This window comes from Hylaeus anthracinus, unplaced genomic scaffold (assembly GCF_026225885.1).
Source record: "Hylaeus anthracinus isolate JK02 unplaced genomic scaffold, UHH_iyHylAnth1.0_haploid 12001, whole genome shotgun sequence".
Lineage (NCBI taxonomy): Eukaryota > Metazoa > Arthropoda > Insecta > Hymenoptera > Colletidae > Hylaeus > Hylaeus anthracinus.
This window is the reverse complement of record NW_026534348.1, coordinates 13214927-13226875: the sequence shown is the minus strand read 5'-3', so window position 1 is coordinate 13226875 and position 11949 is coordinate 13214927. Positions and strand designations below refer to the sequence as shown.

General features: G+C 38.6%; 1 protein-coding gene across 1 annotated transcript in view; it reads left to right on the top strand.

The window, feature by feature from the left end:
- The first annotated feature begins 484 nt into the window (after positions 1–484).
- The window catches only part of LOC128891451 (alpha-mannosidase 2), a 136695-nt gene continuing 125230 nt past the window's right edge, over positions 485–11949 (top strand). Inside the window, exon 1 of the mRNA XM_054150938.1 lies at positions 485–951. The gene's annotated coding sequence lies outside the window, so the exon portion shown is untranslated. The remainder of the gene's footprint in view (positions 952–11949) is intronic.

The window sequence follows — 11949 nt, the reverse complement described above, 5'->3', positions numbered from 1 at the left end:
GCAAAGGAAATTGTTGTTCAGAATCGTCTCAGCCCCCATTTCCGGCTCCTACGCGAGTTTTGGGACACCCTGTATAATTGAGACTACTCCGTTTACCTCGATAACCATCGCCACCAACCAAGTCTAATTTTTGTTATACTTGGCGTATATTCGTCAAATTCTCAAAAGAAATCGGAATATATACACGCGAGATTCCAGTCTTGTGCCGAGAATCCTCGAATGGACCCGAACACCCTTCGCTAGCGACGGACCTGCGCTATAACATCCCTCTTGCTTTCTCCCACCCTCGTAATCGGTATGGCGCCAGTTATCCGTCTCTCTCGCTCCGTTCCCGCGCAGTCTCTTTGCGTTAAGGTGCGCCACTATCCAAACTCCCCCTCTTTCTCACTCTATCTCTGTCCGTCTACCTGACTTCCCCTTCCTGTCGGTCTGACAGATGGAGGGGCGCGGGTGAACGCGGGTTCGGACGACAGTCCTTCCGCGGATTGCGGATATTGTGTCGCGAAGTCTCGTGCCATCGTGTCCTTACTACGGTGCTCCTGCGATATCGGAGCATCCCAGTGGCGTCTACGTTCCGCGACAGTGAGTGTTTTCCTGCACGTCTTGCGTTTCCTTTCGTTCTTTCGCCACCTCTGACCGGGAGAACTCGTTTCAGGGACGTCGGATGTGTGCTCTCGCGTTTCTCTCTCGTGACTGTTCCTTTCAGGACCTGCCACGGTTAGTTAAGGTTGGGTACGCGACTGTCACGTCCGCGTGCTCTCGTTTCGGGACTTGAACCGTGCGCGAAGTGCTCATTTTTTCGGGGACCAGAGTGAATAATCAGTGATCGAGGTTCGATGTTTGCGAGTGCACGACGAAAGGTTCTTTTCTAAAGGGGACCAACCAGCTACCTGGAGCGAGGATGGCCTTCTCGGAGCTGATGTTGGGACGCTACCACGCTCGAGTCTGTCGGTGAGTGGCCACATAAATGTTGACTTTGAACGAGACGCTCCTCGTGGCGTTTTCAGCTCGACGATGCTGCGCGCTAGTCTTCGGTCGATTCTTCTTCCTGTCTTGTTTTCCATCTTCTAACGGAGTAGAGCTGCACGAGACACCACATGCACGGTGTTTCGCGTTTTTCCTTCTGGTGCTCGCAAATTTATTGACTGCTTTGTTGGCTCTCTATTCACAGTGGCCAATTTGAAGAAACAGACAAGTCTGTTGATGTACTAATAGTAGTATGCATAAATCAAAACGAATCTCACGTGCTCTTTGCGATAGAAAAAGAATTTTAGAGGAAAACATTGTTTTGTTTGGAAGGTGACCATACTATGATAGTCAACAAGATTACCCAGGTCATATTCTCGAATTGTATACATTGGAGTATGATTTCACAAGAATAACTCCTATATGATTGTATGTATTAGGTTGTCCCAAAAGTTTCTTTCGTAACTTGCACTCAATTATTTTATGCGATAGTGTTTATATAAATAGACAATCTAATTAGATGTTAATGTTGTAACAGTAATGGAGCAAAATGAATCGTACACAATTCAATAATGTAACATTACACATAAAGTATTGCGTATGTATTACTTATTAATAAAACGAAAGAAACTTTTCGGACAACCTAATGAATCAACACATTATTCATGTTTGAATTTGTCTATTTATCAGCTACAATATTACAATAATGGAAATACTCCTTTTTTTGTCTATCATAGTATGTCTCTTCAAAGTAAACAATGTTTTTCTTCAAAATTTTTTCTATCGCAAAAAAAATCACAAGAGTTAGGTTGGACACTCTATTATGCAGTAGAACCTCTGTTAGATGTATCAAATTTCCTTTTACAAAATGAAATTTATTCACTCTGATTTAGGATTAAACTGACGTAGAATGAAGCAACAGGACAAACAGCTTTCACAATTGAGTTCAGATAGTTTGAGGCCTAAAAGAAATCTAACGCTATAGATTGAACAATATTGTTTCTTTTTTAGTTTATACCTCGTACATGAAGTTATTTACAATCAGATTATATTCAATTTATTTCCTTTGTTCTTAAGTATATTTCATTTCATTTTATTTTCTCTTAGATTATACTTTACGCTATATAAATTTGCATGAATGAGGAAAATTTACTAAGATAAATTAACAAAACACAACAATTTAAAAAATATTTATATTATTCAAATAAATAACTAAACAATTTTATCTTGTATGAGTAAATTATCCAATCGTAAACGCATAATTTAAAGAAAAAATTGTGTCCTAGTTCCTTTAGTTTCCAAGTTAATTAGAAAAAAGAAACATATTTTTCACCACCCACTTTAGGGGCTGTTTTCACTCATTCAATATCGACGATTGTTGATAAAACAAAATACGTGTCAATTATTTTTTTTTAAATAATACCCCCCATATAAATTTGATCAAAATCGTCGCGTGCTGGTTGAATATGTTCCCTTTTTACTTCTTCTCATTATACGTTGAAAGTCGTGAGTTTTTCGATGCAGATGACTTACCAGGGATGGAACCGGGTTCTCTTCGATGAGACCTTTCAGTTATTAAAACCAGAGGAATTTGATACATTTGAAACTAACACTGGGAAAGTTGCGCAACCACATCGCCAGCTTTTTGTGATGAGCATCGATAATAAAAGCAGCGATCGCGAGGATAGACGGAAGTTCATCTCCGGTCCAACGTTGGTGCGTGTAACGAAGTCAATCATCTTCGCTTGTTCGCTGGTTCTGGACTCCTCGAGACCCGGTATTAATTCACTTTTCTAGCAAGTTATTAGCGCGACGAGATCAAAGGCGCCACGGTATTACTCTCGTTTACCGTTTTTTCTCTCTCGCTGGTGCTGCTCCACCTAGATTGTCGAACCGTAGCGTGTAATTAAGGCGACCATCGCGTGTCTAGGTGTTCCTGATAATTACCTTGTTTACAAAACTATGTTAGGAAACGTATTACGTAATTGGCGGTAAACGGAACGATGGCCATTACCATGCGTCGTAATTTTTGTATACATATTCGAAGCAAGGGACAAATCGAGCTATGACAAATTTTCGTTAAAGTTTGAAAGAATTTGTTTCGAACTGTTACTTAAAAATGAAAATAATGTCAATTCGTTTGAGAAAATAGCTATTTCAATTTTTGTTTTTTACTTCAAGGATAAAAATAATCCTCAAGAATAATAAAAAAAAAAACGATTGACACAATCGTATAATCATATAATGAAAACGACCTTATATCTTACAAAAATATAAGACATGGTATTGTTTGCTGTTTCATTTTCATCGCTTACAAATTCAAAATCATTATATGCCTATTTATGATTTTACCTGATATATTTTTCAAGAACATTTACACAATTATTTGAAATAATATTTCAATATCATTATTCAATTACTGATATTTCAAATAAGTATCCCTTCAAGTGCCCAGGTCTGAGTTAGACCGCGTTTGAATACGAGAAAAATACCCTGGGAGGTATTCGCTGCATACGTGTGTACTTCGCACAATGCAAATAACTTTTAGTTATTTTATGCAATGCATTATAAATTATGGAGAATGTACCCTATCGCGTGAAGCCCACTTTGGTAGTCGATCGAGGACATGAGAACAATAATGAAAGTTCACGTGAACAGGTGCCCTGTTTAACCTTGTTCCCGAGTTACAGCCATGTTTGTACCCCAGTATCGTGGAAATAGTCGTTTACCTTCACTGAAACTGCTCGAAATGGTTAGCTTTGACCAAAATACGATTCTACAGATATTCTGTCACAGAGTTTCCTTGTACCTTTTAAATATTTCAGGTATTTGTCGGATTTTTTGGCAGCTTTCTTTTGTACCTTGCCAAAATATTTCAACACTGATAATGGCTAACGCCACTTTATTATTTCAGCATAAAAGTAGAGTAGTCTCGCAAAAATGCATGATTTTTCATCATACAAATATAAATACGTTTCGTCACGCAATGTCAAAATAGACAATAAATTCTTTGAAATTCTTAAACTAATGCGTGGGATTAACTTCTATGTGATGCAGAGTATGTACAAGTACTTGACACATTTATTGTCGTAATGAATAAACGTATATTAAATTCAACACAAAGTTAAATACAGCGGAGCTCCGAAAGGTTGATATCTTGCCTCGCCAAGTCGAGTGCCTGTGTCACGTGTATTATTTAAAGAAATTTCACTCGGAAGATTGTCTCTGGACGAAAACAGCCTATCGAGCTATCGGAAAAAGGAACCAAGTTGAACGAGACAAGCGCTGGGCAATAGTCTCCGAGGCCCTAGAACGCACCGAAGTTTCTTTGTTTCGTTGGCGTCTTTTGTCGAAACTTCCCCTCGCTCGAAGGCACCTGCGCCTTTGTCGATACCTGTTTTGGCGCATACTTGGACTATGTGCACCCTGCACACGCACTCTCGCCAGCCTGCGAGGGTTTTTGTGTTCTTTCACTTGCAGTATACGCACCTGTCTCCGGAAGCCATCCACGGGATCGTAAGCTTTACTACGCAGCTATACAAACGACAAAACTGAAGTCTTTAGATCGTTCTTGAAGACCCTTTTTTCAATGGAATGCAAAAGTATTTTACTTGGTATTAAATTATGGGTCGGGCCCATAATTATCGATAAAAATTGTTTAACAAGTTGACACATTAAGGAAACTGAAGCCATAGTAGTTAACACTTTTTGTTTCACTAGAGACGTAGAAAGCGACAAGAAAGTAGGCGGCATTCCGTGATTTGTAGAACAACTCTTTATTTCCAAAAATAGAAGGTTAAAAGAAAGCAAACATAATTGAGTATTTTGATTCGAGGCATTAGCACATTAACTGGTTAGAAATATAAGTTGTCATTTCTTTCTATAAGGTAGTTAGTGTCAGGGATTGACAGTCGATGGCAGGACCAGAGTTGTGGCAAGATAAGGACTGAATTCTTTTTGTTTCTAAATAACTTCCTGTATTTTCAAGGTGACATCAATGAAGATTAAGAACGTATAAAATTAAAATATACATATAACAACATATACGTTTTATAGAAAAGATGACAAAGAAATTGCCTCCTAAAATGGAGTTGTTTGAGATGGCACTCATGTGACAGGAAGCCTAGAATCGCTCCTGGTTGCGCAATAGTTTTACAAGGATCTAAGGACGACCGGTATCATCGAATAAATACGTCCATTATTTCGTCGACGGGGAATGGAAAGTTCCACGTTGGATAGAGATACGAATATGTAGTGGAAGAAAAAGTAATATCGCTTGGTTCGCGACGCGATGGCTGGTTCTTCAACGGCGGTTGTTTTGAAATGCGTACACGTGGTTTTTGACGCTTACACACACGTTTAGAAACTGGATTCTCATGCTGGCAGCTGGGAGAAAGAGGAAATGGGAAGAACGAGCGAGAGGGTCTGGTCATTGACGGGATTGTGAGTGGAGGAAGAGAGACTAACACGTTGATGTGAAATAAGGAAAGAATCACCGTGTGCTCCAATTCTTCATAGGTTTATTTAAAATAAACAGAAGAAGAAAAAGAGTTTAAAAAACTCTTACTTAGCTAAGAGAAAATTGATTTTCTCACATTTCCAAAATGGCTTCGCCTCTTAAGAAAACTAAATGTTTTTGTTTTACCTTGTGCACTTTGAAACCCAACATTTGTTAATTATAGGCCGTTGTTAGCTCTTCAGGGTATTACAGCAACCAAGTTGACCCGTAACTTGTTGTCAATAGTATGAGAGCAGGAAATAAGTCCATAGGAGGAAATGAGCCGTGCTAAACGTTGCCTACTTCATTACGTTGCTCTCTATTATCCGTCGTGGCTGATACGAATCTATAAGCCATGCCTTGGCTATTGAAAAGCTAAGTAGCGTAACCTTGTTATCAAATTAAGCGCTGGCTTCGTTTTTGCGGTTATTTAGTTTCTCCTATTTAAATGTGACGCTTCAATCGTGACCACTTGCGCGCCTTAACGAAGTTTTCAGACAGTCATGTAATTAGCAGGGATCACCGAGGTTATGCAACGAAAGACGTGAGAAATTAAAGCGATACGCAGAGGACATGGAAGGCAAAGGTTCTTCGCTAGCGAATCTGCTGAATGAAGAATTCATCGTGATGTACATACGTTTCACGTCCAAGAGATTCATTATCGATCGTTCAGGGAATTATTTTTTTTCACTGGAAGTTATTAGGCAATTACATCGTCGTCTGGGGACAGCCAGAGCGTGAATAGATTATTACACTCGCACAGGGACGGTTCATTAAATAGAATTCATACGAGTTGATGGCTTTAGCTTCGTCGTCTCCACTTTCATATGGCCACGTACCGTCTAGTGCTAATTCACCTTATTTTGCATCTTTTTCGTCGACTCTGGAACGAGCCAACCGTTGCCAAGTCGCATATCGTGATTCAACGTATAATAAAACTCGCGATACCGTCAACGGAGACATTTTTTAAAATCATTTCTTGCTACTATTGGTAGTACGGTGCTCTTTTCAGACGAGAGTTACTCGAATATTCCGCTGGTGTTTACGACAGACCTAGACAAATTTTAATTGAATTGACAATAGGATATAAATATTTGAAATAATATATTTCGAATCGTTATTCTCAATACAGTTGAAAATAAAAATATTGTCAGATCATTTGAAATAGTAGATATTTCAAATAACGAATTATTTTGTTATTTTTTTTTTTTATTTATAATTTAACGAAAGAAGTAATGAAGTGAGACGGTATATTTATATGTCAAAATCGATTCACAGCTGATTAACTTTTACTCGAAACATTTTTTGTCAGACTATTGGAACTTTCTGAAAAATCGTAGAAACTGATTTGTGACACACCCTGCATACCACACAATGTTTCCCTCGAGCAGTTTATCCTATTTTTAATCTTGACAGATCCACTCAGATGTCCTGTTTCTCGTGATTCGTTCTATATAAAGCAAGGTTTGACCTAAAGCCAACCATCGTCTACGGAAACCTATCGAACAGCCATTTCCAGCCATTTCGCTATCAACATTCGATCTTTGGCGAGATACTATTTCGTTCCCAATTTCGGTTGAAATTCGAAACTGTTGACGAGCATCGTTGCTCGAGTAATTTTATACAACGCCGCGCGATGTTATTTTATTCGACGTAGATGGAGAGATTAGGTCTACGTACTCGTCTCTAAATGTCCATTCTAAACCGAGTTTGCCAGAGATTTCCACGTTGACAATAATTTCGAGATGGAACGATGCACGAGGAAGCTCGCATCGTGTAATCTCGAAGCGTTTAATTCTCTCGGCCCTCATTAAAACGATCCGGTTCTCACGGCTGAAAATAACGAGAGCTTTAATTGTCGCGTCTAACGAGACGCTACAATTGCTACGCTACTGCCTCGCGCTCGGTGTTAAGCCGTGTACATCATGGATTTTTTCCGCGAGCAACTTTTCCGAGAACTTTGGGTCAAGAACAATCTTACTCCTAGCAATCAGTAGTCCTCCGTGAATTTTAAATGTCTGCAGTTCGAGGAGATTTGGTGTCGTATGCTTATATTTAAGAGGTGATACTGGGTTATACACTTGGAAGGACATTTAACTTCTTTGAGAATTTACGAAGAAAATTAACAGCGTAAAAAATGTATTTTTAACAAAATTTTATTTTTTTCATTATCTCATCGTAAGTTCTCTTTTGTCAGATATGTCAGTAGCTCAGCATTTAATTTGAAATCATATCTGAAATGAAAACTTGTACCTTCATTTATTGAACCTAGTAATAGTCATTACGTATCCAAATTATTTTTAAATATTTTAACAACTTAGAAATCCCACATTGGGAAGATTTTAATTAGAAATATATTCAATTAAATTTCGTTTATAGATATACTTTATAAAATACATTACGTTTAATTAAATTTCATCTACATATACCTATACTTGGTCAAATATATTAAATTCGTTTAAATTTGATCCATACACATGTTTGCTAAAACAATTTCAATTCAATTGATGTTCGATTACTCTCTCGAAGGCATAAGCACGTACCAAACTCGATCTCACCCCTAATTAATATGATTCCCTCGAACTCAAGTAGAAATACGAATGGCGATTAGATGGATAGCCAGACATATAAGAAACTGTCGTCCATCCTTCGATCCGGTGCAATTAATATGTGTGGGTTATGACCACCAGAAACAGGCTTGCCACCGTGGGACGAATTGTCCAGTCTAGCCCGAGTCTATACTTGCCTGTCTTCTGATCTTACGATAATTACGAAATCGTTACACTGAAACCGATTTTCTATTTCGTTGACGGGATCAAAGATCTCAGATAGAAAGGTTCCAACGCGATATCGATTGAACTATGGTTTCTTCAAACCCAATAGTAACGAAAGGGAACAGTTACGATACGACGGGATCGATCTCGATTTGAAAATAGCTTACGGGTGTGTATCGCTGGAAAGTTGGCAGATTAATGTCCTCGTGGCGGTTGTTGTGCAAATGAACGTTTCGTATCTTTGGGATTGAATCATTGCACGCTCTGGGACGTTCGACGTGATCGACGTTAAACTCGCTTATTCTCGTACAGCGACAGGCTAATTAGGCAAACAGGCAGAGTTCAATTACTTTCAGGGGCGGTGTTCCGGATCCATGGCTTTGGGGAGTGTCAACGCTCTTGTAACATCACCGCTGACGGACTTCCGTGGGCGGTAAAGGGAATCGAACAGGGTATCGTAAAAATGATTATCGAGATCTTTTTCTCGATTGTAAGTTTGATCAAAATTGTCCACGAATAGGAGGCTATGCAAACAAATAATCGTAGATAATAGAGGATGTAGATGTAACAACGTGTCGTACGTCGAATAGTAATGATAGTCGTGGATAGTGTCGTACTGCCATTCACACAGCTTCGTCTGTGATTGCTTATGCAACTTCCACATACTCTACAATTATTTTTCGAATAGTCGCATAAACCAAAATTGTGTGCCTTATCGCACTTCTCCTCTAATTTCATAGATACTAAATTTGTATATCTTAATATTTCATTTGCTGAAATTTCGCCTGCAATTTACAATATTATTTTATTTAAGCTGTAAACAAAATTTCAAATACTTTCTCTTTTATTCAGCTCTGCGAAACGAGTAATAAATAGAATAAATTTGAATAAACTCCGACATAATATCGCAAAATAATCCAAAGTCTAAAAGAAATTTCACAGTTGAAAAGAAGCAACTGAAATCTCAAACAGAGCTCGGACTCGAGATGGTAAGTAAAAAGTCTTTCGAATTCATCTCGGTTCGAGGATAAGGTTCATCGAGAGTAAATGCTAAACCGAGCAAAACAAGCTCGAGTGTCCCGCATTGGACTACGCCAGACTTTAATTAAATTTCCCCTGGGCGAATGATAAATATTCAACGGCGTAAGGAATTCCTGTCGGTCTTAAGTGTCCTGGAAATGGCCTCAATAAAACGCGTAATTTCCCACGCGATTTCGAAATAACGCCTTATCGCGGCATCTGAATTAAAACGTGCAGACTGTCGCTTTCACGGGCCACGGCTCTGATAACCACGATAAACAAGACGACCAGAAACGTATTTAATCGCGCTTGCTTCCAGCTCGCTGTACCATCGTGATTAAACCGTCAGACGTATTTCTAGCGGAACGTCTCGTTTTCTTTACTGAAATAGTGCTTCAACTTTTTTTAAACAAAGAACCATCGAAAACACTGAATGCGCCTGAAACGCTTTGATCTGAACATTCGATACTATTTTTATAATTAAAATTGCCTCTGAATATTTTCCTCTAGAGAAACTTATACAAGCATTCTTCAAATATTACTCTACTGAGAGTATCTTGAAAGGAATGAATTGATAATAAATTTTGAAAATGCATCTTTAAATGTTATTTACTATTATTGTTGCATTTTCAAATCTTTGGAGTTTGGTGTATAGATGTGTTCGCATGCCCCATTCTCTTGGTGCTGAATTACGTTCTGCTGAGAATCCGATGCATTATTCAAATGGTGCAAATATATGAATACGTACTCCTTTGCATAATACTATTCAAATAGTAATCGAATAAAGACATTAGGATACATAACGATCTCAATAATAATTGAATAATGATATTCAAATCAAGTGGTTGAATAGTAATATTCGAGGAATACTCGAATACTGATGTTCAAACAATCAAGTGGTCGAGTAGAAATATTCGAATACTCAAATAAGCGAGTAATAATCAAACAATGATATTCAAGTAAGTGATCGAGTAATAATCGAATAATGATATCTAAATATTTAAATATTTAAAGTTTACGTGTAATATTCGAATACTTACAACATATTCGAATATTAACATTTTTTTTAAGAAATACAAATACAAAAGTTTTACTACTCTTTAGAAACATCATCGTTAAAACTAAGTTTGTCGAGTTATGGTGTTAGTTTCCTCTGGAACTGAAAACTACCCTGTTAAACAATCAGAACTTTTCAACACAGCTTTTCAACCCATTCTTCGGAAGTTAGTTAACGAATATCCCGTCTAAAAGTATGAGAAAACTACAATGCTAAGTTACATCCTGGTCCTGAATTCTCCTCGGCTTTACCGCCAACCATACATTCTAGTAATACGTTTTCAAGATAAAAGTTATTTTTCTAAACCACGGAACTGCATAACATGGCGGAATATGATGTAGCGTGGATGTATCGCGAGCGCGATGGGAACAAGAATTTATACGGTACTATAACTTTGCAGCTTCTTTTATTTCGAAAAGCTCGGTCACCCAGTTGCATACGTTTCTTTTTCGAAAGAGATTACTCTGCTCTTCCTCTAATCGCGACCGTAACCGCAGCGTCAGGGGAAACGAAGAATCGGATAAGAATCCACGACACCGGGAACCACCGTTCTTGCCCACCCGCGAATATAAATCTGCGAGCAAGTCGATGCAGCCGTTGGCTGACCGCGGAAGCTGTTTATTTTCCAGATTGCGGCCATTCATCTGGCCTTCTAACAGAACTATAAATCCGCCCTGCGAATGTACCTTCCGGAAAATGCATCCGACGTTAGACAGATTCGTCAATTATAAAATGGTGAGAATAGAACGGAAACTCCGTTCAGGTTGGTATATTTTAAAGTGGTCAATTTAATGTTAAATCATTCGAATGTTACTTCAATACTTTACTATCCAAAGTTTACTCGAATATTTGACTATTCGAATATTTCACTAATACTTGATTATTCAAATAGTATTCGAATATTTTGCATAAACTTGGCTGTGCAAGTTAGACATATTTGAGTAGACAAGAATAAAATCAAGCAAACTAGCCTAGCTATAATTACAATTGAGTTGGATTGAACAAGTTTCAGTAGTGTCACGATTGCATGATTAGACATGAGTAGATTCAGCAATAATGAGAATTCAGCAAAATATATTTCAGTAGAGACAAATTAAGACATCTTACACATAATTTTAATAGAATTATTCAGACTAAATTAAATATAAATTCATCCGACCGGCCTGTAAATAAAGCGTTGATAAAGAATCCAGTTGCTCAACGACAACTAACAGAATCTAAGCGAACAGTTCGACGAGAAGCACGACCATAAACGAGGCAAACAGTTCCCCAAGCGGAGTTCGGCAAAGTACTCGCGACGTTTACTGGAAAAACGCCGCGGCTCGAAAACTCGATTCCCGGACGGTTTTCGTCGAGCGCGATCACGGTTGACTTGCCGCGTTCGCTTCACGCCTCGCGAGCAAACGCACGACGAATTTGCATGCGTACACACACGTACGCACTCGGAGTAGACGGTACGGCGAGGTGGGATGCACGCGAATAAATGTATTTACTCAAGGGCAGAGGTACATGGACTCTCCGTAGTACATGGAACGGCTGAGAGGCTGATAGGTTGATCGACAGAGGGTACAAAGAGAGTCCAGACAGAGAGAGAGAGAGAGAGAGAGAGAGAGAGAGAGAGAGAGAGAGAGAGA